Raw genomic sequence first — 26568 nt, 5'->3', positions numbered from 1 at the left:
CACACAGCCCAGATCCCTCACCTGCGGTGGGTGCATACCTGCCCCACGTGTCACAAGAGCCTGGCAGGTCACAGTCACATCTTACTTGGTCCCTAACAGGCCCTAGTGCTGGCCCCGGTTTTGAATGAAGTTAACTAATGCACGTTGATAGAACCCCTTTCCTTTCCTGCCACACCTACTAACACAACTCCAGGATCTCAAAATCTATTTTCGGTCCAAGTCTCTTCATGCTAGTAAGCCCCTCCCCACCCCTGGGTGAACGTGACTTTGCTTTTATGTTCTAATAAGGTCAAATCTATCCATCTGATAGACTGAATTCCAGCAAATTTGAACCCTGGGTCAGTTTCTGCCATTTGGGAGGATGCCACAGCCCTACTAAAACCAATGAAGGTTTGGGCAAATGGCAGAGTGATGGCTGCTGGGAGGGGCCAGGTGAGAAGAGAGTCTTGCAAAGTTTCCAGATGTAAAACTCCCTCTCGGATGATCTTGCCCTGGCCTGGGTTCAGCCCCGCCGCCCTGCAGAGCAGAGATGCCGCTGAAGGGGTTAGACACTGATGCCAGGCATTTACTACTTTCCCAGAAAAGCATCATTTCAGGTGCATGGTGGGAACCCTCCCGACGCAGTTGGCAGGAACTGTTCGCGGAACAGCTGGGTGGATTTACGTGTAGGAGAGTGTGGTTTAGGTGTTCTCTCTCCTGAGTGTGCTGACACCAGCTGGTCCCACGACTCCACCAGCTGCGGTCACTGCATGTGTCTGCAGGACACGCTGACAGGAGGTGCTTGGATTCTCCGGTGTTTTCGTGTGGCACTAAACCAAAGGTGATGGTCTCTTGCTATGGGACAGTGTTTGTCGAGTGGTAGCACCGAGGTCTACCTGGACCAGAAATAACATGGCTGGACTCCCGGCAGCTTTGATATTGAGAAAAGGCAAGTCTGCTTTAATTTGGGAGGCACCTCAAAGTGACCAGGATTTCATGTACCTTCAACCACCACGCACCCTCGGCTCCATCACCTTCAACCACCCACCCTCAGCTCCATCCTCCACGCCCCCACCTTCCTCTCATCCCTCTAAAAATGAGACAAGAGGAGTTCCCATCGTGGCTCAGTGGTTAACGAAACCGACTAGGAACCATGAGGTTGTGGGTTTGATCCCTGGCCTTGCTCAGTGGGTTAAGGATCTGGTGTTGCCGTGAGCTGTGGTGTAGGTCACATGGGGCTCAGATCTGGCATTGCTGTGACTGTGGTGTAGGCCGGCAGCTACAGCTCCGATTAGACCCTTAGCCTGGGAACCTCCATATGCCTCGGGTGTGGCCCTAAAAAGACAAAAAAACCCAAAAAACAAACAAACAAAAAAACAGGACGAGATTAAATAGACTGCCCTTCGGTAACTCAGTGGCCAGCCTGTTTTCTCACCCCTGCGAAGGTCAGCCCCTTCAGCACACTAACCAACGAAGGGTCGCTAAAGAGACCCTTCATTCCTCAGCCGGGTGCGCACCGTCGCGAGGCAGAGGCTCTCCCGCAGCAGCACGCACCACAAGGCGCCCGGAGGTGCCCGGAAACAGACCTGCACAGACGGGGACTGCGATCTGGGGTCCTGTGGTGCATCCAAAGCTACTGGCATTTTCACCGAGAAAGACAACACTGTCCAGGGCTGGCAAAGGCCCACAGTCGCAGCTGGATGTAAACGTCCCCCAAACGTCCAGACCCTCCGAGTGACTGCACCGGTCATGGTGATTTAAAAAAAAAAAAAAAGGTTTCAGATTAAAATATCGTATCTATCTTTAGTCACATAACAGTTTATCTCAAAATCTCCAAGCTACATTTTGGAAAGCAGATTCAGCGGCAGCCCACAGAATTTATCTCTGGAGAGAAAGACAATGAAAATACATATAAAAGTCGTCGCCATCAGCACAAAAGAGGGAGGGGATTTATAGAACCACAGCCTTCATCAGCTCTGAAATCGGCTCCTCCAGGCATCCTGAGCCGCTCTATCTCGGGGAGGTTGTGTGTGGCAGAAAGAAAAATGGACTTGATGAATATTCTTTGAATGTCTGCTCTGCTCTGCTCGCTCTGTGCCAAGCACTCTGCCACCCACGTCATCGTCCACCAGCTAGCCCAGAAGCGACGAGAAACACACGCTACAGGACCCACAACGGCAGCGGCGGCCACGCCCCTCGCACTGGCAGAGGCGAACAGCCGCCACCGCGAGCAGCGTCCCTGCACAGCTCCACGGGGACTTTCTGACCTCAAAGCCTCTGTGAGATGCTGGCCGCTACCAGCCCCACTGTGCAGAAGAGAAAGCCGAGCACCAAAGGTTGAGACGCCTGCCTAAGGTCGCACAGCTGATGTCACAATCAAGGTCTGGGCATCCATCTCTCCTGGGGTGTGCCCAGCACACCCACCGCAGGCTCTCACACAGGACAGCAGTCTGCATCTCCAAGGCCACGTCTGGCGTCACCTCTCCTGTGGTCCCTGACCCTTCTCCCAATCTCCCTGTAAACTTCCAGCACAGCTGAGACAGTGGGGGCCACTGGTCCTTCTGTAAGGAATCGAATGAAAAAAAATACGGACCATTTTCCCTAAAAAATACACACGGCAGCTGGCCTTGGAATCCCGTTTCCAGGACTACATGGACCCCCGAGAGCCAGTCCGCGAGCCTCCAGCTAAGAACGTCTCCCCTCAGGATCCCCTGTGAGACCTGCTCACGAAGGCACGAAGCTGTTGCTGGTCCGATTTAGCTCCTCTTGTCCTAATTCATCTTAAATTACCCTGACATCCGCCATGGAGACATTCTATTGATTGCTATTAGATTTGTTTTGTTTTCATCCTGATTCATATTCAAAACTGAATTAAGTTCTGTGGGAAAACACCCATCAAATGCTCCTTGGCGAGCAGGACTGGCGAGCAGGATGCCATCATAGCCCCAAGATCCCACCCACTGTTTTCTTCCCTGTGCCCACCCAACTCAGGAAAGGATAATTGCTGTGCGGAGGGTGGAGGCCCCATCTGGCTCGAACTTCCGCTGGCCCCCAGAGGCGGCGGGTCCCTGCCCCCGCAGGTCCCTGGCATCTGAGGGAACTGGGGCTCATGCATCTCCTGAGCTGGTGCTCAGACTGCCCTCCCTCCCGGCTGTGCCACATCCAAATTAAGTCCATGTGCTCAGAGGCCCCAAGCCGAGAGCCAACCCAGCGCTGCCTGCACCACAAAGCGGGTGGCCCTGGCTGGGGTCCCTGTGGGTGTGGGAGTGAGCCCAGCGCTACGAGTCACACGAGGACCACATGCCTGCCTGGCTTCCCTCCCGGCAGCTGAGTTTCTCTTTCCCTCTTTGTGATCTTTTTCGTTATTAAATCACGTGTGATCAGTGCCTTCCACTAACGTTGCAGTGAGATGCTGCAGACTGGTGGCGGAATGGGTAGCGGGGGACAGGGGCTGAGATGGCCGCTGCTGTCAGCAGGCCCCCACGGCCTGGGGACGAGGACCAGAGAGAGGCTGCTCTCCTCAGAGAAGTGCACCGATGCTGCTCACAGGCCGAGCCCCGCCCGGACCGACGCCTGGAGCGGGCGAGAGGGCCGAGGGGCTGCCTCCCCTCATCCCCATGAGGAATGAACCACAGGAGAAACGCAGCCTCTGATCTCCCCGCCTCCAGTCCCCGAGTGACGTCGAAAGCCTGTGCGCGCGGGAAGGGCCTGCGAGTGCGGGAAGCTGGAAGCGGTTAGACTTTGGATCGGGGAGCTGCACTTCAGGGCGCCGCGGGAGCCCCCTTCTCCCACATGCCAGCGATCAAGGGCCCCTGAGAGAAGGCGGGGCAGTGCCACAGGAAGGCCTGGGAGGGTCCCCTGTCCCCAAGCCCCTGGCAAGGTGCAGGACGAGCACAGGCCTGGGCATGGCACTGAGAGGTTCCCTGGGAAGGAAGAGGGCATCTTAAAGGCAGAGCGTGCGCCCACACAGGGGCTGCTGGTGATGGAAGCACCTTGAAACGACACCTCCCAGTAAGGCAGGTGTTGGCAGAGACAGCAGGTGAGAGGGGTGTTGCCGAAACCCCTGTGGAGATGGGGACAGAAGGGAAGGTCCTCCCAGCCCAAGGTCTCCCGTGCCTGCCACAGACAGACCACCAACTGCGCCTCCACAGTCGAGTCTGGGAAAGGGACGGGGCGGGGGGTGGAGTGACAGAAATCTCAAAGTCTGGATTGCAACACGAACAGACGGAGCACTGCCACTCCGGAGCAGACGAGGGAGCGGGCAGGCCGGGGCAGCTGTTCACAAACATTAACAAACCAAGCAGCCACGTGGCCCCTGCACATCTGAGGATGTTCGAGCAAATCTGGGCCCCTGATAAAGACACGGCAGCCAGGAGCCGGGCAGGCGGCCCTCGCCTGGGGGAGGCGCGGGCTGCGGGTGGGTTCTAGGCAGAGGAGGACACGCCCATGTCTTTGAAAACAGCAGGAAGGAAACGTGGGGACTTAAGACGGGATTTCAGGTCCTTGTCACCTCTGCCTCTCGTGAGGCGAGCTTTCTGAGTATACAACGCATTCCTGCCCCTGGAGTGAGAAAAGGAAGGACTGAAACTCATTGGAACCTGCACTTGGGGAGTAAGGCAGTCATCCTGGCTTTTCAGTTACACTGAGACTCCAGCAACACAGGTGCTGGGGACGGAACTGTGTCCCCTCAGAGTTTACCGTGGGAGCCCTACTCCCCAGTGTCCGTGAGTTTGGAGATGGAGCCTTTGGAGAGGTAATTACAGTCAATTGCGATCATGAGGGTGGGCCTCTAATCCAGTGAGACCGGTGTCCTGACGAGAAGAGGCAGAGTCACCGGGTTGCTGACACAGGAAAGACCACGTGAGGACACAGCATGAAGATGGCCACCTGCCTGCCAGGAGGGCTGCCTCACCAGAAACCACTCCCAGGGCACCTCGACCTTGGACTTCCAGCCTCCGCAGCAGACATGGGAAAGTAGGTTTCTGTTGTTTAGGCCCCAGTGTGGTATTCTGTTGTGGCAGCTGCCAAGGAGCCATTGCATTTTGCTGACTAGTCACCATGCCCCTGCAGAGTGGCCACCTCAAGGCGGAGCCTCCAAATACATGTGTTGGTTTTGCCTCTGAGGTTCTCCATGGGGGGTGGGGAGCAGCCCCCCCTGAGGCTGGGCTTTCAGACCTTGACTGGAAATGAGCAATCAATATGCTAAGTACCTGCACGTGAATGCAAATCAGCACCTCACCTTCAGGGAGGAAATGCCAGCACCCTTCCCACACAGGATGCCAGGGCTGAGGAGCCCTGGGTGGGCTTTGCCTGCACCCGTGAGCTGGGGACTAAAGGAAAAGAATGCCAAATAATTTATACGAAAAGACTTTAAAACCACAAACAGAATATTTTCATCTCTTGTATCTGAGCAACCAGGAAGCGATACACACACACTCCTGTTTTCTATCTAACTTGTTATGTGAAAACAGCAAGCCACCTACTGAGGCTCCAGGTGGAGCAGAAGGGAGAGTTCAGTCAGTTTGTCAAGGAGTGGCCATCATTGTCACTTGTCTGCGGATTTTCAAAACGAACACAGGGTCTGTTCAACCATCCCTTTCACCACCTGGACGACTGAGAAATTACAGGCCATGCTTAGATTTCCAACCTGCGATGATGGAGGCTGAGCAGGAAGAAGACGAGGGGGTGCAGGCCAGACTCCTGGGGGAAGAAACCAGATATTTGGAGAGTAAGTGAGTCAGGATAAGCTTCGTCGTCTAGGGCTTTATATCAAGAGCAGTTGTAGGGAAAAGAGAAAAGAGCTCCCGGGGCGTTGCAGCGTCTGCTGAAGGGGCTTTGGTTTGGCTGCCATGGGGTCTGGGCTGCTGGCCAGAAGGGTGGAGGGAGGGCAGAGGGTTTGGGGCAGGAGGGTCTGTTACTTTTTAAAGGACATATTAAATACCAGCCTTATTCACGAGATTGGTCGAAGTGACTTAAGTGTCGGGGCCGCGTCCGATGGCCTTGGCCGGGGCCCTGTGTCCTTTGCTTCTGTGTGACTCAGGGCAGATGACTGGCCTCGCCAAGCCTCAGTCAGTGTCCCCTATCAAACGGGTGTGATAATGAGAGAGTAAAGCCTTCCAGGGCTGCTCTGACTCACAGGCAGAGGCCATCACAGCCATGCCAGCACGCGGCCAGGGGACAGGGGTCCTGGGGGGTTGTTGTTGTTACCACTGCCCTTTGTGTGGGTTTCCCTTGCCCCATGTGTGAGTTTTTTGCTTCAAGTCTGCTAAACAGTGTAGCTTGTCTCTGAGGAAGCGTTTGGTCTGAAGCCCAGACAAGGAGCAGCCCTCTGTCGCTTAGGCAACCAGGGGACATGGCACTGTCTCCCAGAGCCACATCCTGCCAGCTCAGCCAAAGGGTCCCTGGCAGACAGGCCCCTGCACAGCGGGCTGTCCACACACTTTGTAGGACATTTGCTCGGCTCTCAGAAAGGGTCTCCTGAGGGGGCTTCTCGGCTCAAGACCCTGCCTTGTCAACAGCGAGGCAGAAGGGCCCAGATCCCCTCCTGCACTGAGGGAGGTGGGCCACGGAAGGCCAACTCAGGTGACATCACAAAGTAGAGCCTCGCTCATCCACAGACACTCTGGAGGCAGAAGCAGAGTCTCTTGGCTGCCCGAGCCCCAGGCCCATCTGCTACTGCATGGCGAGGCTCCCAGTGACAAGGGTGGATGTGCCAAGCAGAAGCCCGCACTCGGCCACCCTAAGCCCCCTCCCTCTAAATCTCTGGGGGGCAACCCCAGTGCAGAAGGGGTGCCAGTTTTCTTTATACCTAATTATGCACCTGGACTCGTGGCGATCGTTAACGTGGAAAAAAGAAAGACCGGGGTTGTGTTCAATGATAACTAAGTAGCCAATCAAGTGCCCATAGTTGTAAAATCCTGAGCCCAGTTCCAAGAAGTCATCTGCACTTTTGCCAGGACACACGAAGCTATGAAAGGACTGGTGCTGAACCATCTTCCCCTTCTGTAAGGAAAGCAGCCCCTGGAATCCTGGAATTCCATCTCACAATGAGCCTCCAGGCTTGACTACTGTCCAGTCTCTAACTTGGCAAAAACCGTGGTTCAGGACCCCGGAGAGTCACAGAGCTTTCTGGTGCGACCGTATTTGACACTTTCCATCTGGCTGCATGCACACTGATAGAGAAAAGAATAAAGGAGAGACTTCGAAACAGATACTTCAGGCCCTCTCTCTCTCATTTCACCATGTGCAGCTGAGGCGGATATGTGCCGCATGCTCACTGCTGAAGGTGAACAGGAGCCACTGCAAGGAAGCAGGAAGAACCACCCACCGCGAGCTCCAGGAAGGGTTTGGGTTGTGCAAGTTCCATCTTCCCTGTATTTCACCAAGTTCCAAGAAAACCTAACAGACAGAGACAGCTCCCAACAGTTTCCAGGGAGGTCCATGTGCTTTCCAGGGACAAAGCTACATGACACATGTCCACTACGAATTTGTTCATTGCACAGAGATACATTCCAAGCACAGCATCCCAGCCTACATCCAGTGCCAGCCTCTGGGCTCCACTGTTTCCTTGACTCACCATGGGATGGGGGCTGGGCAGTCCAGCCTGTCCCTGTGAGTCACCTCTGTCCTTTGCAAGCACTGCCCATGTCGTGCGCTCTTGAGACACTGGCAGAGCTTCTGGGGGTAACATCTCCGCCAGGAGGTCAAGATGAGTTGGGGGGGAGAAATGAAAAGGGAGGGAAGGGAAAAGAGAAGTTAGTTCCGTCTATGACGCTGCTTTGTTCTCTGGGAAGAGCCCAGCTGTACTGCATTCCTACTGCTCAGTGCCTTTTCCCTTTCTCTGGTTAACTTAACCCGGCTCTGACATGTTTATAAGATGCTCTTTGCTTACTGCATACAGTCTGGAAAAGAAAGCAGGGCACAGTGTCCCAGCCTTCAGAGGCGAGTTTGGACTCTGAGCCTCCTGATGGCTCTCCTTCATCAAGAAACATATCCAGAGAGAGAGGGGTGGCGCCAGGATCCCTGAGCCTGGCGGTGACACACCCCCCGCAGAGGAGGAGCATTGCGACTCGTTCCCCGGCCCCCACTGCGTGGGGTCCTCGCTGCTCCCATTGGAACACGTGCCTGGACCAGGCTCAGAGGAGAGGCCTTTCGCTAGAGAAGTGTCTGGACTGTGGGGTTTGGATTTACCGCATATATTTATCTATTCATTCTGGAAAGCTTCAAGGTTGACAAGATGTATGGAAGCCATTTGAGACATTCTTCTGCAAGCAGAAAAGCCAAGAGAAGGCACTTTATAAACCTGCACATGACCCTACAGTGTCTCTTCCCTTAGAAGGAAGCCCATCAGGCCATTGAAACAAGCTTGCAAGCTTCACACTGGCCTTGGCTGGGAGTGAAACCATCAGGAGTCCACTTGGAACAAAGCTCTTCCATTGTCGACAGCAGGGCTTGCTTCTACACTTCATTTCCAAGGAGAGAAAATGCATTCTGAGGCCCCTCCAGTTGTTGGAGAACATACGGTTTTACAGCTGATGATCCTGAAATAGCCTCGCTCATCCCCTGCCTCACACCACACCCCAAAACTAAATGCAGGTGGATAACACACCCGCACAGAAAGAGGGCCCTAGATAGGCAAAGAAGTGCTAAAAAGGAGCACTGCTGCGGGGGAGGGAGAGCCTTGCTGACTGAGACATGAAGTGCAGAAACCACGAAGGGAAGAAAATGCATTTGGTCACATAAAATGTTCAAATTTCTGCACACCATGAATATACTTTAACAGCTATAAGATACGGGGAACATGTGCAGTATATATAACAGGAACAGAATCAGGGCCTGAGATGTAACTCAAAAAGGAAAATCCATTCAACTCAATAGAAACAATGGTTTAGGTAGAGTCCTTCTTAAACCAACCTAATTGCAACGTGAAACCTAAGCTTAAACGAGTTAATCTATGCAGTTTTATGGGACCTCATGCGTAGTCTGCCATGACCAACGAAGCCGACAGAGGGCGTCACTGAGGGACATGACTTCGTGTGGTGGAAGGTTAACGGCTCTACTTAGAGCCTTTCAGGAGGAGTGTTTCGGGAAATGCACGTAACTGCTTCACTAATTTTCCAGCATCCAAAACACGTGCTCTGTCTCCGGGGGACCTCTAGGAGGGCACGTGTTTACCTTCACCCTGACACGAGGCATCCGGGTTTAGAGACATCAGTTGGTGGTGTCCTGATGTCTCTGGTTCCCAGCGATGGAGGTGAACAATGAGAAACCACTTCTCCTGCCAGCTCCCCGGCCTCTGCAAGCACAGGGGACAGTCGGCACAGCAGGGCCAAGCAACGGGCTGCTCTCCAGAGGAGAGTGCAGAGGAGACACAGTCACTGCAGCCGGCACTCAAGGCATCATCCAGCTTATGTGATGAAACTGCCATCAACGGATTCAATGGCACCGATTTTGTGGTCTGCGTATCTATTTTTCAGGAAAACAAAACCATTCAGGATAGAATTTTGATGCTTTGGGCACTATCTTCACCTGGCTCGTTCCCCACGCCTCTTCCACTATTTCCATCTTTCAGGTGCCTGAATGGTGAATCCAAAGCCCATGCAACACCCAAAGCCAGCTGGAAAATGAAAAATTAACTCTATTTTCAAAATGTTGAATGGTCTTTGTGTGCCATGTGTTTAAGGCTTGCAGCTATAAAGCTCAGGAAAGAAATCAGTTGGATGCGATAATGTCTATAGTGCTTTCCAACTCTGAAGCGTTAGGATTCATCCAACAATCGAAATTGGCTAAACAAATTACGTTACGGCGGTAAGACGGAGTACTGTCGAGGCGTTTAATGCGATGTGGGAGAACAGGAAATGACAGTGGGAAAATGCTCACGACACAGGAAGAGGGAAACAGATTATAGCACATTATGCACTGCATGAGAACACTTTTGTTAGAGATGAAAACAACTATGGTTGCGTGCACACTCGCATGTGCACATGACAGCAAAACCCAGAAGGACTCATGTTAAAAGATGCGCTGTGGCTACTTTTTTAATGGTAGGAATACAGGGATATTTTATTTTTCCCTTGGTGCTTTTGTGTGCCTGAACCAATAGTAAACGAATATTGCTTTTCTAATGAGGAAAAAAAATAGGTATTTAAAATATCATAAAATCGCCAAGCTGCGTAATAAAGATTGATTTTATTGCTAGGAGCAACTGGCAGTAATAGCGGAGCTTTTGTGTTGCGGTAAAATAGCTAAAACCTCCCGGTGATCATTCGACCATTTCCACGTGAAGGAAAGAGTGGCATTAAGAAGCACCGCTCTGCTGTGTAACCATGACGACTGGTAGTGCCAGGGCTTGCCCCACCCCAGGAGGAAATCCCATACACACTCAGCATGCACCCCTCCATCCTTAGAGGGTACCAAGTGGCATCATGTCATCGTGGCTTTGATTTGCATTCCCCAAATGACTGCCCATGGTGAGCGCTTTTTCACGTGCTCATTGACCCTCTGTAATAGTCTCCTTTGGAGAAATGTTTATTCAAGCTCTGTTCCCAATTTTTACATTGGTCATTTCGTCTTTTTGTTGTTGGGTGGTGAATGTTCTTGGCATATTCTGGACGCTAGACCCTCATCGTACACATGGTCTGTAAATTGTACCCCTTCTTTAGATCTTGTCAGCCCTAACGGTGCCCTCTGATGCAGAAAAGACTGAGGGGATAATGCGGAGTGTGTCTATTTTATACTTTGTTGCTCATGTTTTTCGAAGTCACGTCTAAGCAATCACTGCCAAATCCTAGGTCGTGGCAATGCACCTCTGTTTTATTTGAATTTTAACAACCTGTCTTCCAACCCATGAACACACAACGTCTTGCTACCATGTAAGTCTTCTTCACCTTCTTTCAGAAATATTTTATCCCTTAGATTTATGTCTGGAAACCATTTTAAGTTAATGGTTGAATATAATGTCAGATGGGGTCAAACTTTCTTCTTCGGTGACTGTGAAATCCAGCTGTCCCAGCATCATTTGAATTATCCTGGAACTCTCTTTTGAAAAGATTAATCATAGATGTGTGCTTTTCGGCCATACTCTCAATTCCGTTACATTGATCCATTCCAGCGCCACAATGTTTTAATGGCATAACATAATAGCAAGTTCTGAAATAAGAAATTGTGAGTCTTCCAACTTTGTTCTTCCATTGCATGATTCTATGTCTCTGGAATTTTCCTGTGAATAACAGATTCAGGTTTTCTGTTTTTACAAAAATCCCTTGGAATTTGGATGAGGACTGAAAAGCATCTGTGGATTGCTTCGGGGAGCTTTGCCATCTTAACATGAGGTCTTCCGTCCCATCAACACAGGGTATATGTCTATCTATTTGTCTTTTTAAATTTGTTCAGTAATATTTTGTAGGTCTGTATTTTTTTCTTTTTGGTTTTGGTTTTAGGGCCACACATGTGGCATATGGGGTTGAAACAGAGCTGCAGTTGCCAGCCTACACCACAGCCACAGCAAGGCCAGATCTGAGCCATGCCTGCAACCTACACTGCAGCCACAGCAATGCCAGATCCATAACCCACTGAGCAGGGCCAGGGATCAAACCTATATCCTTATCGATACCAGTAGGGTTCATTACTGTTGAGCCACAACAAGAGCTCCTTTTATAGTTTCTAATGTGGAAGTCTTTCACTTATTTGGTCAAATTTACTTCCATTTTATTCTTTTTGATGCTGTTGTAAATGGAATTGTTTTCATTTCTTTTTCAGAAAGTTTATTGCTAGTGTATAGAAATGCAACTATTATATCATCTTATACAAATAGTTTTACTTTTTCCTTTCCAATTTGGCTTTTTTTAAAAAATTCTTTTTCTTGCCTAATGGCTCTGGCTAGAAATTCCAGTTCAATGCTGAAAAGATGGTAAAAGTGAGTATCCCTGGCTTATTCTCAGTATGAGGGGAAAAGCTTTCGATCTTTCATCACTAAGTGTGATGCTGACTGTGAGTTTTTCCGAAATGCTGTTTATCATCTTGAGGAAGTTCCCTTTATTCCCAGTCTGTTTGGTTTTTTGCTTTGTTTTGTTTTGTCTGTTTGTGTATGTCGTTTTTGTTTTTTTAACCTTGAAAGGGTACTAGATTTCATCAAATGTTTCTTTTCTTTCACCAAATGGACTGAGATCATTTTTCCTTCCTTCAGTCTGTTCATTGGTGTGTTGACTGATTTGTACACATTGGTTGATTTTGTTACGTGAGTCAGCTTCGCGCTGCTGGAACGAATCATGCTTGGTTACAGCACATACTCCTTTTATATGCTAGTGGCTTTGTTTTGCTAGTATTTCTTGAGGAGTTTTGTGTCTTTATTCACAAGGCTTGTTGGTCTGTATTTTTCTTTTCTTTTCAGTCTCTATTTTTCTTTTCTTTTTATGCCTTGCACTGACTTTGGTATCAGGGTAATGCTGGCCTCATACAAGAAATTAGAAAATATTCCTTTCCCTTTCGCTTCTATTTTTTGGAAGAGTTTGCAAACAACTGTTGTTGATTATTCTTTAGACATTTGTTAGAATTCACCAATAGAGTCCTCTGGTCCTGGGCTTTTTGTTTGTTTATTGGTAGGGTTTTGGTTAATGATTCCAACAGTTATACTTTTAAAGAAACATAGCAAGAGACATAAAGTATTCAATTCAGTCACTTCTACCTTGACACTAAGCTCATGCAGTTTTGCCATTTTAATAGATAACTTCTTCATTCAATCAAACAAGCCATTTCCTAGTTAGTGTACATTGCCTTTTGCAACCAGTTCATCAAATTTTGGCAAGAGAAGTTTTCTCTGACTTTTTACTGTATGTTCAAATCCACCTCTGTCTGCGGATCTATTTTAGGGTCAATAACTTATTAAGAAAAAAGAAAGATAGGGAAAAAAATACAAATCACGTACAATGTCAAGTACTAAAGGTAAATGAATACCAATGCACTTCCAACATTGAGAGCTTAGTAGCTACAGAAAGGCCAAGCTCACACTCCACATCCCACCCCACCCTGCATGTCCTTGTGAAGGATGGTATCACTCTGCACAGACACCATGCAGAGACGCCTGTGCTGTGTGTAACCTGGTGTGACCTAAGGAGTCCCTGGCTTCTGGAACCAGCTGCTGCCCATCAGTCCTCTAACCCAGGAGAGTACTTGCGTGCTGGTCTCTTATGCCTCTGTGTCTGCTGCCCGTGCTTGTTGTTGCTGTTTTGCCATTGAACTTGTTGTTCGGCTGTGGCGATTTTTACCACTCCTTCCTATGCAGTTCCCAATTTTAGAAAGTTCTTTCTTAACAGTCAAATGCTTGGGCTCACGTTCTTAGTTCAAATACAACTATCTTGAAAATGCATCTTTTGCCTTTGGCTGCAATGGAATTTATGGGAAACTCGATTTCAGTATAGAAGCCCAACTTCTCACAAAAACAACCATTCGCCTGGACACCTCACTGATTGCTCGAAGAGAAGATATGCTTCTCCTCTCATTCAAGTACAGTGCAACTAAAGACACAATTCCCAAGTAGGCAAATGAGCCAGGACACTTGGAGGCATATGAATAAAGCTGTGGGTTCTCTGTGGACCACTTTCTAGCTGTGGGAGTATGGCCAAGGTATCTGAATTTCTTCAGGCTTTGTTTATTTCTCTGTAAATGGATATGACAACAGAATGTACCACATTGGATTGTTGAGAGGCTTAAGTGAGAAAGACCAGATAAATATGTTAGCACTGCATGTGGCATGCGGTAAATAGTCTATACATAGTAACTGGCAGAAGCAACATCAGCAACAGCCACAATAAGAAATTCAATGCCTAGTGTTTTTCTGCGTATCAAATCCTCTGCACAGGTAAGCCAGTGTCCCTGCTACTCCCTGCAGTGCCATGCTTCTCTGCCTGTGCACCCAACACTCAGGCATCCAGCAAATGCCCGGTGAACACCTACTCTCGGTGCTCTCCGAGGTGCTGAGGCTGGAACGGTGCCAGGGTCTCTGACCTAGGTTCACAGCAGGGCCCAACAACTGCATTCTTTTAGCAGCCAGAGAGTAAATATTTTAGTATTTGTGAGCCATATACCTCTGTGACAACTACTCACTTCTGCCATCACAGGGCAAAAGGAGCCATAGGCGATACAACAACAAACGGGTATGGCTGTGTCCCGGCAAAACTTTATTTTCAGAAATAGGCAGTGGACAGGATTGGCTCAAAGTCCATAAATTACAGACTTCAAGTACATAGCCCAACCAAGGAGACAGTAAGTAACTATAACAGAGTATGAGAAACTCTAATGGTCTCAAAGAGGGCCAAGGAGGGCTTCCTGGAGGAAGCAACATTTAACCTGATATCTAGTGGGTGAAGAGGGAATAACCGGGCAAGAAGGAGGAGAACAGCATTCCAGGCAGAGAGCATAGCGTGTGTGAGGCCAGGAGGAGAAAGAGAATCAGGGACAGAGACAGTGAAACAGAGATAGAGAGATGGAGATAGATGGAAACAGAGAGAGACAGGAGCACCATGCTCCTAAGAAGCTAAAAAAATCAACACTCGCTAGGGAGCTGAGGCAGTGAAGCGGAGAGGAGGCTGGGGAGGCAAGGGCCAGGTGTGAAGGGCCCTGGGCGGGGGTCAGGCGAAGAAGGTGGGGCTCACCCTCAGATGTCAGGGAGTCCTGGAAGGTCTGAGATGGGGAACAGCAGGAGGAGTCTGCATCTCTGACTGCCACCTGGGGAATGAGTCTGAGAGCATCATGCGTGGAAGAGGAGCCCAGCTAGGAGGCAGGTGCATGCAGGGAAGGACTGTGGTGGCGCCACAAGGACATGGAAGAGGGTGTTGACAAGGGGAGCTGGGTAAGAGACGCTTGAGAGTCAACCATTTTAACAGATGAATTGGAAGAGGGAGGAAAGAGGCAAAGTGTCTGCCTTGCTAAGTCTCTTTGGAGCTTGCCTGATCCTCAAGGCTTATCTTGGGCCCTGCTTCATCCTGGGACCCTTCTCCTTCCTGTTCTCCCAGGCGGACCAGCACTGATCTGGACCCCTTTGCCCTCCCCTCTCAGCGGGATGTCTCAGCATGTGACATCTTGGACAAGAGTCACATGTGGTTAGCGTGTCTCCCTTTGTGGCTGTTAGCAGGGGCAGACATCTTTGTGTTAGACCCCAATGAACACTTGTACCTTAACTTCTGATCACCCTAAAATGAGGAATTGCTTAAGTGAAAGCTAAAAGGAGGCCAACTAAGTGAAGGACTCGCTATTCAAGGATGTTGACTTTATTTTCCACAGAAGCGCAGTTTTTGACAGTGAGCTAATTGTATGCTGCCGTCCTTTGGTTCTGCAGGACCATGCACTAAAAATCCGCTTCATGCTCATTAAGGATAAGAACCTACATTTGCAAGACTGGCATCCTCTCCTTTCAGAAGCATCATTTTCATGTTCACTACTGGCCAGCACACCAGTGCATTCCTTGGGAATATTAAATGGCTTACTTCAGTTGACGGTTTGAGCTAAAACATCTCTGAGTACCAAGCACAGGAGACATGCACTGCTCTGTCACTTGGAAACTGAGCTGCTTTGCACCTTGGTCAGCTGGATGTCCCATAAGGCAACTTGGTACTGATGCCTCGTCCTTATTCCTTTCTACAGATCTAGAAATCTGAGAATGTGGGTGTGGGTGTGGGAGCGGAAAGACAAGAGAACTTAACAGTAAATAACCATACCTGACTCAGAACTAGGCTGGTGGTAGGCAGGGCAGGGGACCCTCACTCATATATAAACACTGGTTAAAACCAACATAGACCCATGTGTACCCCTTCTAAGCAGGAATAGGGATAAATTCTAGCACAGAAAACTGTTTTCTCTTTACCATCCAAACTGGAGCATTTTCCCATTATATACATAAGCCTATTCTCCTATTTACTGTTTCCTTACATTTTAAACCTAATTTAATTTCTAGCTCCTGATAGCTGAAAATCATACCAGAAAAGGTTTTAGCTGCTAAAATTCTCCATGTAAAGAGCTATTAGTGCATCAAACCTAACCTAACATTTCATTCTTTTAATGGGATTCATGCTGAATTTTGATAGCAAGAAGTCAAGTAAGAGATTCTATTTTCATGGAAACCCATTTTGGATGCATGACATTAATACAAGGCTAAATAAGCTCAGCATCACCAGGAAATAAATCCAAATTTGAAGTCTTAAAGGGCAGTCATATTTCTTGAATATTCTGAATGTCAACTTTTTGATGGAAAAAAAAATCCAACAGCAGCAGCTGTACACATAGGACCGTTGCGAGGGTCTTGGGCGTGTGTGCCAAAGTCTTCTTTGTTGAATCCTTACATTTTCTGCCCCACGGTGTCCAGCGGCATTTAGTAAGTTCTCCTACAACTACAGCTCACGAAGGTTTGGGCAAGGTCACTGTTTCCTGGTTATGTTGCTTAGAAGAGGCTAAGTTCACACGCGTCCCCCAGTAAAAGATGACCTTCCATGTGCGGTTGTTTCCGAGAGGGGAGCCTTTCTGTTCAAGCTCTCCGGGCATCCTCCGAGGGCTTTCCTAAAGCTTCGTACCGTGGCCTCGTCTCCAACAAGGGCTGGCTTTGTTCCCACCTCTGTCTGCTGGCACCAGAACAGCGGCCCAGGCCCTTCAGGAGACTCTCCGCTGAGACAGCGGCGCGAGAGGCCACAGAGAAAGGCAGAGGTTATGCAAATTAGCCCCGTAACATCCTTGGTTAAAAAATAAAGGAAATCATTTATCTTCTTGCAGCTGAAAGTCTGGTGGTTTTATGAGAGTATTCAGCCTGTTCTAGAATAACGAAAAGAGAATTCTAACATGGAGCTTTGCTGCAACTCGGAAAAGCTGCTATTTATTTTATATTTTGGAATTCTGGTGAGGAGATATTTTTACATGCTGGTCACTTCGGTTTTAATGGCTGGTGATTTTCTTCCTCACCGTGGAGGATGATGACCATCTGTGCTCTGGTTTCACTGAACATGGAGCAAAAACAGAAGGGCTCGACTTCGACGGCTGGTTTTCTTAAAAGGGAAAGTTCTCTGAAGTTTTCCACTGCCAGTTGGGAGCAAGCGAAGGCAGGTCTGACACGGGCAGGACTGCGAGACGGGACAGAGGTCCATGGATTCTGGCATCCAGCAGGGGGACCGGAAGCCCCCACTACGAAATGGGAGCCAATGGAAATTCCAAGGAAGCTGAGCGGCAGGGCAGCGTAAGGTCAGGATCAGGAGACCGGGGAGCAAAGGTAAGGCTCAGTCGCAGAGGGGACAGAGGGCAGGTTTAGGGGGAGCAGGCGGGGAGCCCCCGGCAGGCCAGCCGGGCACTGAGAGGACATGGGACTCAAAAGCAGATGGCCCCAATTCAGAGATGCTGCAGAGGATCCTCGAAGAGCCTCCTGGAGCCCCCAGCCCACAGCATCAAATTTAAGTACTGCCTCTTCCTGACTTCTAATACCCTGTCTCTCGGGTCTCAGCTGTGTGATGTCTATTCCCTCTGTCTGGAACATTCTTCTGTGGGTTCACTCACGCTCACCTGCTTTACTCCTTATCACCCTCAAACTCTCTGAGGCTCAAGTACAACCTTTATTCATGGCCTCGTGAGCTCGGGGACTTATTATGAGGGTGTCTAACCCACGGTTTAGCATAAAAAAACAGGGATAATGAAGTGATAGGGTTATTCCCAGATCAATGCAGGCATCCATTTTCAAACAGTTTTCAGACTGAAATCACAAACATGTAGGTACCTTGGTGAATTTTCTCAAGTGAATAAAGTCATTTGCCTGCACCCAGACCAAGAAAGAGATTACAACCAGCACCCCCCAAGCTTTCCTTGGGCCACCTCCCAGTCACAAGGGTGGCTGCTAGCCCATCTGGGAATTTGAGTTGACCCTTGGACATACCCAGAGTGCACTGTGCCCAGAACTGCAGCTGCGCTCCCAGTGGGCTCTGGGGCCGAGATGCTGGACCCGCCGGGATGCAGGGTGAGCATCAGTCCCATGCCCTGAATCTGGCCTAAGAGGCAGCCCCCACTTCATTACGATGCTGTGGCTCCCAAGGCCTCTATGCAAGGCTAAGCTTCTCAAGTGGGGAGCAGGACAGCTGGGGATTCAGTCGTGCTCAGCTGGATACAGCCAGGGAGCTTAAGAGTGACTTGTCCTACGGCTTCAAATTGCTCAGGACAAAGCTTACTGCAGCTGTCCCTGAGCCAGCAAACAAATTCTACAAACTCTACCAATCCTCCTGCATATGATTATGGGTAGAATGCTTCTCACTGAATCGGTCCCTTGGTGCTCACATTCACGAGAGAAGGAAAATGTTCCTTTCTCCCCACAAGCAAGAGGATGCAGAGAGCATCCTCAAGGACTTGTGCTTAATATCTCAGAGGCAGAGAACAACAGCACCACCGCCTCCCAAATGTCAAGAGCCCTGTGAGAGCCCTGCGCCTCTGTCATGCTGCAGCCTCTGGTCCAAGGGGTGCTCCAGAAATTCTGAAAGCGAGCACCGGATTGCAAGCACACACCACACTCAGAGGAGGGCACTTTGTTCCCAGGTCAAAGCGACCAGCACGTGGCACTCCTGTCCTCCAGGGATGGGACTGTCATTGCCATGGTTCCTACAAGCTGCTGTGTGTGTGTGTGTGTGTGTATCTCAAGGGCATCCATGAATCTCACTGCCTGGGGGCTGGGTGTGCTTCTCCAAGGTTGTGTGTGTGTGTGTGTGTGTGTGTGTGTGTGTGTGTGTGTGTGAACACCAGCTCCTCCCGGCTTTCTGTAGCCCATGGAAGTGGCCTGTTGGAACCAAGAACAGAATCAGACCTGCCACAGGGACCCCTTATCCGACCTGGAGTCAACTGCACTGGGGTTGGGGAGGCGCAGGGGCAGAGAGGTCATGGCAGGGCCACCTGTGGGGACGGTCCCTCAAGACCATTTTCTTGAGCACCTGTCCTGCTTTGGAGACAGAGCCTGGCACACCCTCACCTTCACCAACAAGCTCGCTGGGCCCTCAGAGAACACTGGTTCCTGTGACAGCCAGGAGCTCACCTGGGCGTGTCAGGCACACACCTTTCCTCCTTCATCCCCACAAGGTACTCTAAACCCCATCACAGATGAGGAAGCTGAGGCTTGGACATGCCTGGGAGGGAGGACACAGCTGCGGAAGGGCTCGGCAGGAGCCAAACCACGTTCAACTGCCTCTGGAGCCTGAGCTCCCAACAGCGATGCTCCTGGCAGGGCAAGAAGCATCTTCTGCTGCTCCTGGGTCATCAGGCTGGTGGGGGACCTGCGTTTTTGTTCCTTTTTTCCCCACTGAAATAAAATTCACATAACATAAAGTTATCCACTTAAAGCACGACACAATCCAGGCCATCTGGTACCTTCACCGTGTCGGGCAACCATCACCTCTGGTTCCAAGACACGTTCACACCCACAAAGGAACCCTGTGCCCACGTGGTGGTCGCTCCCATCCCCCCCAGCCCCCGGCCCACGCGGGGACCCCTAATCTTTGTCCTTATGGATCTGCCTACTCTCGACGGTTCATATGCACACAATCAGGCAGCGTGTGACCTCTTGCGTCTGGCTGCTCTCCCTCAGCGTGAGCTTCTCAGGGTCTCCCCACACTGGAGTGTGTATCAGTGCTTTTACTCTCACGGATAAACAATATTCCATTAGGTGCTCTTTCTCAAAAGTGAAAGAAGAGGCAACGTAGCCTCAAAGAAAGAGCATTGACTCAAGAATCTCTGGGGCTCTTGTCCTTCTCATGAAACTAACAGTCACTGTGGCATCAGACAGACCTGAGTTCACATACTGGCTTTCCTACTGTGTGGCCTTACTTGAGATAATTACTATAAGCATTAGTACCCCTGCCAATCAGGTAAGCACCAATAACTCTGCCTAACCCAGAGAGCTGCGGCGAGAGTTACGGAGCAAAACACACGCACTAAGATTCCCAAATCGCCTAACGAGTAGTCAGGAGCCATACGATAATAAACATTTCTTCGTCTCCCATTCTTGGGAAAATCACTCCCACGTCCACATCTATAAATCGGGAACTCATCCGTACCCAGCAGACATGAGCCGGGTCGCCCACGTAAGCTGACTTTGAAGGCATCCAATCACATTTTATATTCACTAAGTAAAGCAGGTCTTAGGGGGACAAAATGCACTGATGAAGGAAGTCTCTCAGCCCAGTGTGGGGACTGGCAACCTTGTAAATAAACACCTTCATCCCAGTGTCTGGCACAGCACTTGGCACATGGCAGGCAACCGGTGGACACGTTTGCGTGTGGAGGGGATGCTCTCACCACCAAGAAGGAAGAGAGCTGATACCTGATGTGTGATCAGAGGAACATTCTCCAAAACCCACTGGTTCTCAGACAAATGCAAATACTAGTGGCCTATGAGAAAGGCAGTCGGAAGTGCAGGTGCATCCATTCCACACAAAGGTGCCTGGACCATCTACTCAGTGTGCAGCCCCATGCGGCGGGGACGGGCGGGAGAAGGGCAGCAGGAGATGAGGCCGCGCAGCTACAGCCCTTTAGCAGAAGCACGTCTACTAAGGAGGCGATGAGAGAAGAAGGACTCACGTAGCTCAGATCACAAATCTGGCAGCGACAAAGAAGCTTACATCCGGCAAAGGAAGCCTGAGCTGCACACACATGCAATGGGGGCCCAAGCTGTGGGGCACCATTTGCGTACCGTCCACCCACGTTAGCTCCTAATCATAGAAAATCCATCAAACTCCCTTATTTTTGAGGCAGGACAGACCTGGAGCAGACACGGAGTCTTAATGAGCGCTGACCTGGGTTCTGAACCCTGGACTTTAGTTGGACACCCTCCATCACCACCCAACCCTGCAAAGCACACAGACAGTGAGCGCTCAGAGCTGATCTGGAAACTGAGTAGCCGTACCGCATTCAACCATGAAGCCGGGAAATCGACACCCGTGACGACACACATTGACAAGCGTTCCCTCTAAACCCTGCACCATAATCCCTACAAGCAGTTAATGGGTTCTCATGCAGTATAGATCAAACAGATAGTAAAGGAAAATAAAAATAACTGAAAATAGAAATAATGGAAAAAATGAGTGGTGTGTCAAAGAAAAAGGGTGCAATGTTGAACAGACAAGGAAGACTTTATTTGAGGCTTCTGCAAAAGGGGAGAAGGACCGGAACTCACCTGAGCTCCAGGGACCTGGGGAGGTGGGAGGAATTTAGGGTGAGCCGGTGGGACAGTCCCGACGGGGGCTGGCAGAAGGCAGACGGCCCTGAAGCAGATGCTCTGCGGAAGAGAGTCTGGAGTCAGAAGAGCCTGCCTGAAGCTCAGGCAAGCTGGGGAGGATCTCAGGGCCAGCTTGGTCAGAGCGGGGTTTGTGACCCTGTTTGTGACACTGAGACTTTATGGCATGAGTCAAAAATGCTTCAAAAAATGTGTTTACTGAAAGCTTGACTTTCTGGCGGCACCCTCCCTGAAAAACGGAGCGGAGATCAAACGCTCTTCATTTCCAGAGACGTAATTAATGCTCCAAGCCCCAGCTAAACAGAGTTGTCGAGACAGTGCCACCAGCAGAGGCATTGCATATTTCAGATTTCAAAATATTTCTAAAGGTTACTGAACTGTATTAAACAGAATGAATAAATAAGCATCGCCTTTGCAGTTGGGAGCCAGACCCTGAAAGCCTTCTGGCATGATCAGTATTTAGCATTTATAGCCTCTGTTTGGGCTTTCTGGTCAGCAATTAATAATTCCTGAAAACAAGGCACACTTCCTCCAACCAGGCTCCATTTCATGGCTTCACATACAGCTGCGGGATGGAAACGGTCTTTTCTGGAGGCATCAGACGCAAAGAGCCGCAGTGGTGCCAAAGGAAAAGTAGAGTCTGGCGAGACACCATGTCTTCTGCTGTCTGGACTCTGCCGTAACAGAGCATCAGCTGTGGGCTAATGACCATCCTGGGGGTTGCGTGCTGACGCGGTCCAGGGCTTGAATCCAGTGCCCGGGAGTCTTGTTTGGCCCAGCTCAGGGTTTTCCAAACAAGGAAATTTCACAAAGAAATCTGGACTTCCAATTTTTTCCAGGAGCAGCAGAATGTATTGCCACAGGGAGCAAAGGAGTCCTCGTTCTGAGTGCTGCACAGCCCCCGACATCCTGCGAGGTGGTGCACGCTGGTCCACTGTACAGTGCAGACTTCTTAGCAGCGGTCCGCTGCAGTCTTGCGGATTTAGTACTTAAGAGCGGATGCCCAGCGATTCTAGGTCATTTCGCCCTCCCTGAGACATGCTACTGCAGTTTCACTGCTTCCCAAACGGTGACTTTTAGTTCGTTGCACCTAACCAGCCCTAACTCAGTGGTGTAAAGTCACACCAGTCCTTTGCCATCACTACGATTCCTCCTGGCTCTGGTGCTCCTCATTTGGGGGCTGGGGGACGGCTACAGTCACAGGACGGCTGGGGGTGGAGCGGAGCTTCCTCAGCCACTCGTCAGGAGGGATGCTCGTCCTCAGCCAGCCCCTTGCCCAAGGCTCTCTGCTGGAGCATCTACCCTTGGCCTCTGCACAGCCTGGCGCCTGGGCAGCAGGTGAGTAACTTGTAGAAAAGCTAGGAAGCCCTCCTAACCTTTCTAACCAAGCCTCAAAAGTAAAGTCTCTCTGGCTACAAGAATGCACACATCTATCCCACCTATTTGGAGCAAGGATATGGGCCTGTAACTTCCTTTCCTTGTAGTGCCCTTATCTGGCTTTGATATGAGGCAGAGGCTGGTTTCATAAAACGGATTTCCTAAATGGCGAAACCAAAATGTGTCCTGGGCATAACTGCGTTCATACTAGACTTGGACTCACCAGATGGGATAAATCCTTCACCCCACCATGAACATGTGTATAGCCTTAGATGCCACAAACCAACCTATGTTCTCGTACAGCTGTAGGAGAAAATGTCCCAATAAAATGTAGAAAGGAGAGACCCCAGCCATGATGACTAAGCAAAGTCTAGCCGACTGCCCCAACCAGTCCTCCCCATGCATCTGCTTCTGTCAATTTGTTTCCGCATCGACTACCTTGCCTGACGTCACTCCAGTCCAACTAGCCAAGCTTGGACCCGGAAGACGTAGCCCATAAAAGCCTTGTGAAACCCTTCTTCCGGGCTCAGACTCTGGAGAGCGATCTCCTCTGAGCCCGCCGGCGTCATAAACCTGAGTTCTCCAACTCTCCGAGTGCTCGCTTGGTTTCTCGCCGGGTGAAAGAGCTGATCGACTGCAGCCGCAAAGCTGCCGGAGCTGGTACGCTACAGCCACGGGGCTGTCGCCAGAGCTGATACGCTGCAGCGCAGGGCTGCCGTAACACAGCTTGCCCGTTATTTTCTTATACATGAAACCAGACCGGCAGCATCGCTAAGGCTCCATTCCAGGATTTCAAGGAAATTGTTCTGGGGTAACTGTGCAGCGGTGGCCTTAAGCAAGCCTTTTTAAACATTTCGATGAACAGCTACTATGTGTCAGATACTGTTGTAGAGACTGGAATAGAGCAGTAAAGAGAAAGGGGTTCTTGCCCTCAAGAGCTGAAATTGTAGAAAAATGCATTTTATTAAAAGGAATGCATCTGGAAAAGAAAAAAATACTGTACATTTTCTCTGACTTTATAATAAAATGTAAAAACTAAAAAACTGCCTATTTTCATTCTTTTTTTGGGGGGGGCCCACCTGCAGCATATGGCGGTTCCCAGGCTAGGAGTTGAATCAGAGCTACAGCTGCTTGCCTACACCACAGTCACAGCAACGTGGGATCTGAGCCACATCTGCAACCTACACCACAGCTCATGGATCCTTAACCCACTGAGTGAGGGACCGGGATCAAACCTGTGTCTTCATGGATCCTAGTCAGGTTCTTAACCTGCTGAGCCACAAGGGAAACTCCTGTGCCTATTTCCTTGTCCTTTTGCAGCCTGGGGTGGAGGAAGGACCAGAGAGGAGGCAGAGGATGGGGGCAGAATTGTCGTTAGATGCCTTCGGCTTAAAACACGGAGCCTCCATGATGGAATTTTGCCATTACTTAATGGTTTATATTCAGTAATGTGAGAGTAATTGAAATCTAAAACTAAATAAAACAAAAGCCAAATGTTATTATAAGGGCCCAAAGACTAGCATGCTCTACTATAAACTACCTGGGAGTCTCTATTAATATTAAAATGCATTTTTTAAGGAAATTGCTTCAGTAACCTTCACATGTGGCGATGCTAGAATGTCACAAAGACAACTTCAAGGAAAAAATATTTGCAAATTCCATAAAAACAACTGTCCTATTACAGTTCAAATTACGTGCCACACCAAACCATTCACAAGTTAAAGGTCTAGGCACTTCATAGCAGAGCAATGGAACAGCATGAGGGTTTCAGAGCGAAGAGGAAATGCATTAGCATACCCTTTATAATGCACAGGGCCACGCCACATACTTTTGATATTCAAATCTCTCTTTACTCAGCACAGGCAATGCTGTGTGCCTGGCAGCTAACATATTTTTAATCAAGGCTCTAAGGTTCATCCTATTTGTATGGAGAGGTTAACCAAGCGGAGACGGAAAGAGGAAACAGAAATGTTCGGAGTATTAGCGTTCTTTTCACTTCTAAACCAGTCTTTGCCAGCGCACTGGCGGAAGATGAGAAGCCGCGAACATCAGTGACTTTGATGGGGTTAAACTGAGATCTGTGCCGTGTCTGAACTGTTCCTGCCAGGCAGGCCAGGGGAGAGGGAGCCATGAAACCCCAGCATCCTTCTGGTCATGACACTTGTGACCAGAGGGGCTCTCGTGTCCACCTGCTGGGAATCCATTCCTTCTCCTTCCTGGGCGAGCGCTTCTGGCTCCCCCTGAGGACACTCACGATGGGAAGGACAGTCTTGGTAGGACTGTCGGTCATGTGGCCCCAACTCAAGGTTGAGCCCATGAGCCACCCAAGGGCTCTGGGGCTCCCTGACCCTGGCGTAGGTCAACACAAGGAAGAAAGAGGGTCTGGCGATCGTGCCCCCTTATCACTGAGCCCAGTGGCTAACTTTCAGTTCTGACCAAAGGGATTCATGAAGCTGTCTTCACTGCTTGCTTTCTGCAAAACAGTGCCTTGGCCATGAAAAGAAAAGTCTAATTTCTCTGCACCTCAGATGCTCAAACTAGCTGGGGCGGGGCGGGGACGGGAGGAGACACTTCAGTCTAGAAACGAGGGTACTTTTCACCCTGTCTGTTATCAAAGCGTCACCAAGAAACCCTCTCTCATCCTTCGAGGAATCAACTGCTGTTTAATTAAGGGGGAGAACCCACTTTCAGAGATAAAGGTGTATCCAGAAAACCACAGGGGAAAGGAAAGGGAGCCCCGACAGCAAGTGGGGAGTGCACGGGGCTGCCTTCCCCGGACTATGGATCTCACGAAAATACTCTGCACAGACAGAGAGAGCCCTGAGGGCCTGCAGAGGGTCCTCGGATCTGCTGCTGAGGACAGATCTGGATGAGGAGCTGGAAGTAAGAGCTGAGCTGCCTGAGGCCAGGAGACCAGAGAGCAGCAAGGCGAGAAATTCCCGGAGCTACAGAGAACCCAGAGGGGAGGCCCCCAACACAGCAGGTTCCAGCTGGGGTTCTCAGGGCAGCACGTCACAGCAGGGGACTAAGTTAGCTCCAGAACACAGCCAAATACCTGCCCTAACAAAGTTCAAGTGACAGGCGGAAAAGATTGAAACTAATCTCCCTCTTAATTGACTTTAGGCCAGAACAAAACCCAATCACCCAATTAAAAATTGCTAGGCAGGGATAGAAACATAAAAACAGACCCCAAACAATAAATACTTAATCAATAGAAAGACCCACAAATGAATGATATGATGGAGTTAGCTGACCAAGAACTTGGCGAAAAAAACAAACAAACAAACTATTTCTTAACAATGTGCTAAAGGTGTGAAGTGGAAGATGTGTGTGATGAGGAGAAAAATGGAATACAGAGACCCAAGTGAATTTCTAGAGATGAGAACTGAAATACTTGAAATTACAAAAGGTGGGGTGGGAATTAAAAGAAGATTACACATCACAGAAGATAAGATCATGGAATGCAAAGCTCAGAATAAAGCTCAAACACCACAAAAGCTATGTCAAATGTAGTGCTTGGTCAGTGCACAGACTGCACAACCGTGCAGGCAAACCCTTCAGAGCCTCTGTGACTGGTCCTCACAACCCCCTTGAGAAGGGCAGCACCATCTGATTTTGCTCACATTATATTCCAGCCCAGGGCGTGCCTCATGGTAAGGGCTCAAAAATACACACTGAGCAGATAACCAGCAGGCAGAAGACACATGCTGTGACACAGTCCGAAAGGGCCACTAATTGGGAGGTGAGAGTCAGTGGCTTCTGGACCCAAAGGCTGGGGTATGACACAGAGGGAGGCCCCTCCGAGGAGAGCCACTTCCCTGGGAATGTGTGGCAGACAAGCAGAGGGTCATTTCACTTTGCTCCCCAAACCTGCAAGCCCCCTGCTTGCAAAAGCTACCACCGACAGAAAGAGCTTTGTCCCAGCGCCTCACTGAGGGCCTCCTCTTTTTTCACCCCGGACCCCACCATCCTCACCG

At 49.8% G+C, this 26568-nt stretch overlaps 1 long non-coding RNA gene across 9 annotated transcripts in view; it reads right to left on the bottom strand.

The window, feature by feature from the left end:
* The window catches only part of LOC102161661 (uncharacterized), a 509074-nt gene that overhangs the window by 290277 nt on the left and 192229 nt on the right, over window positions 1-26568 (bottom strand). For 2 of the 9 annotated variants that reach the window (XR_014832663.1, XR_014832668.1), the window contains exon 5: window positions 21155-21256. The exons of the other annotated variants lie outside the window; for them this stretch is intronic. This is a non-coding gene — a long non-coding RNA (uncharacterized LOC102161661). The remainder of the gene's footprint in view (window positions 1-21154; window positions 21257-26568) is intronic. 9 annotated transcript variants of the gene reach the window in all.

This window comes from Sus scrofa, chromosome 17, assembly GCF_054392235.1.
Source record: "Sus scrofa isolate SSC_HxYL_T2T_F1_AM1 chromosome 17, Sscrofa_HxYL_maternal_Yorkshire_Landrace_v2.0, whole genome shotgun sequence".
NCBI classification, from domain to species: Eukaryota; Metazoa; Chordata; class Mammalia; order Artiodactyla; family Suidae; genus Sus; species Sus scrofa.
This window is presented reverse-complemented; position numbering and strand designations above follow the sequence as displayed.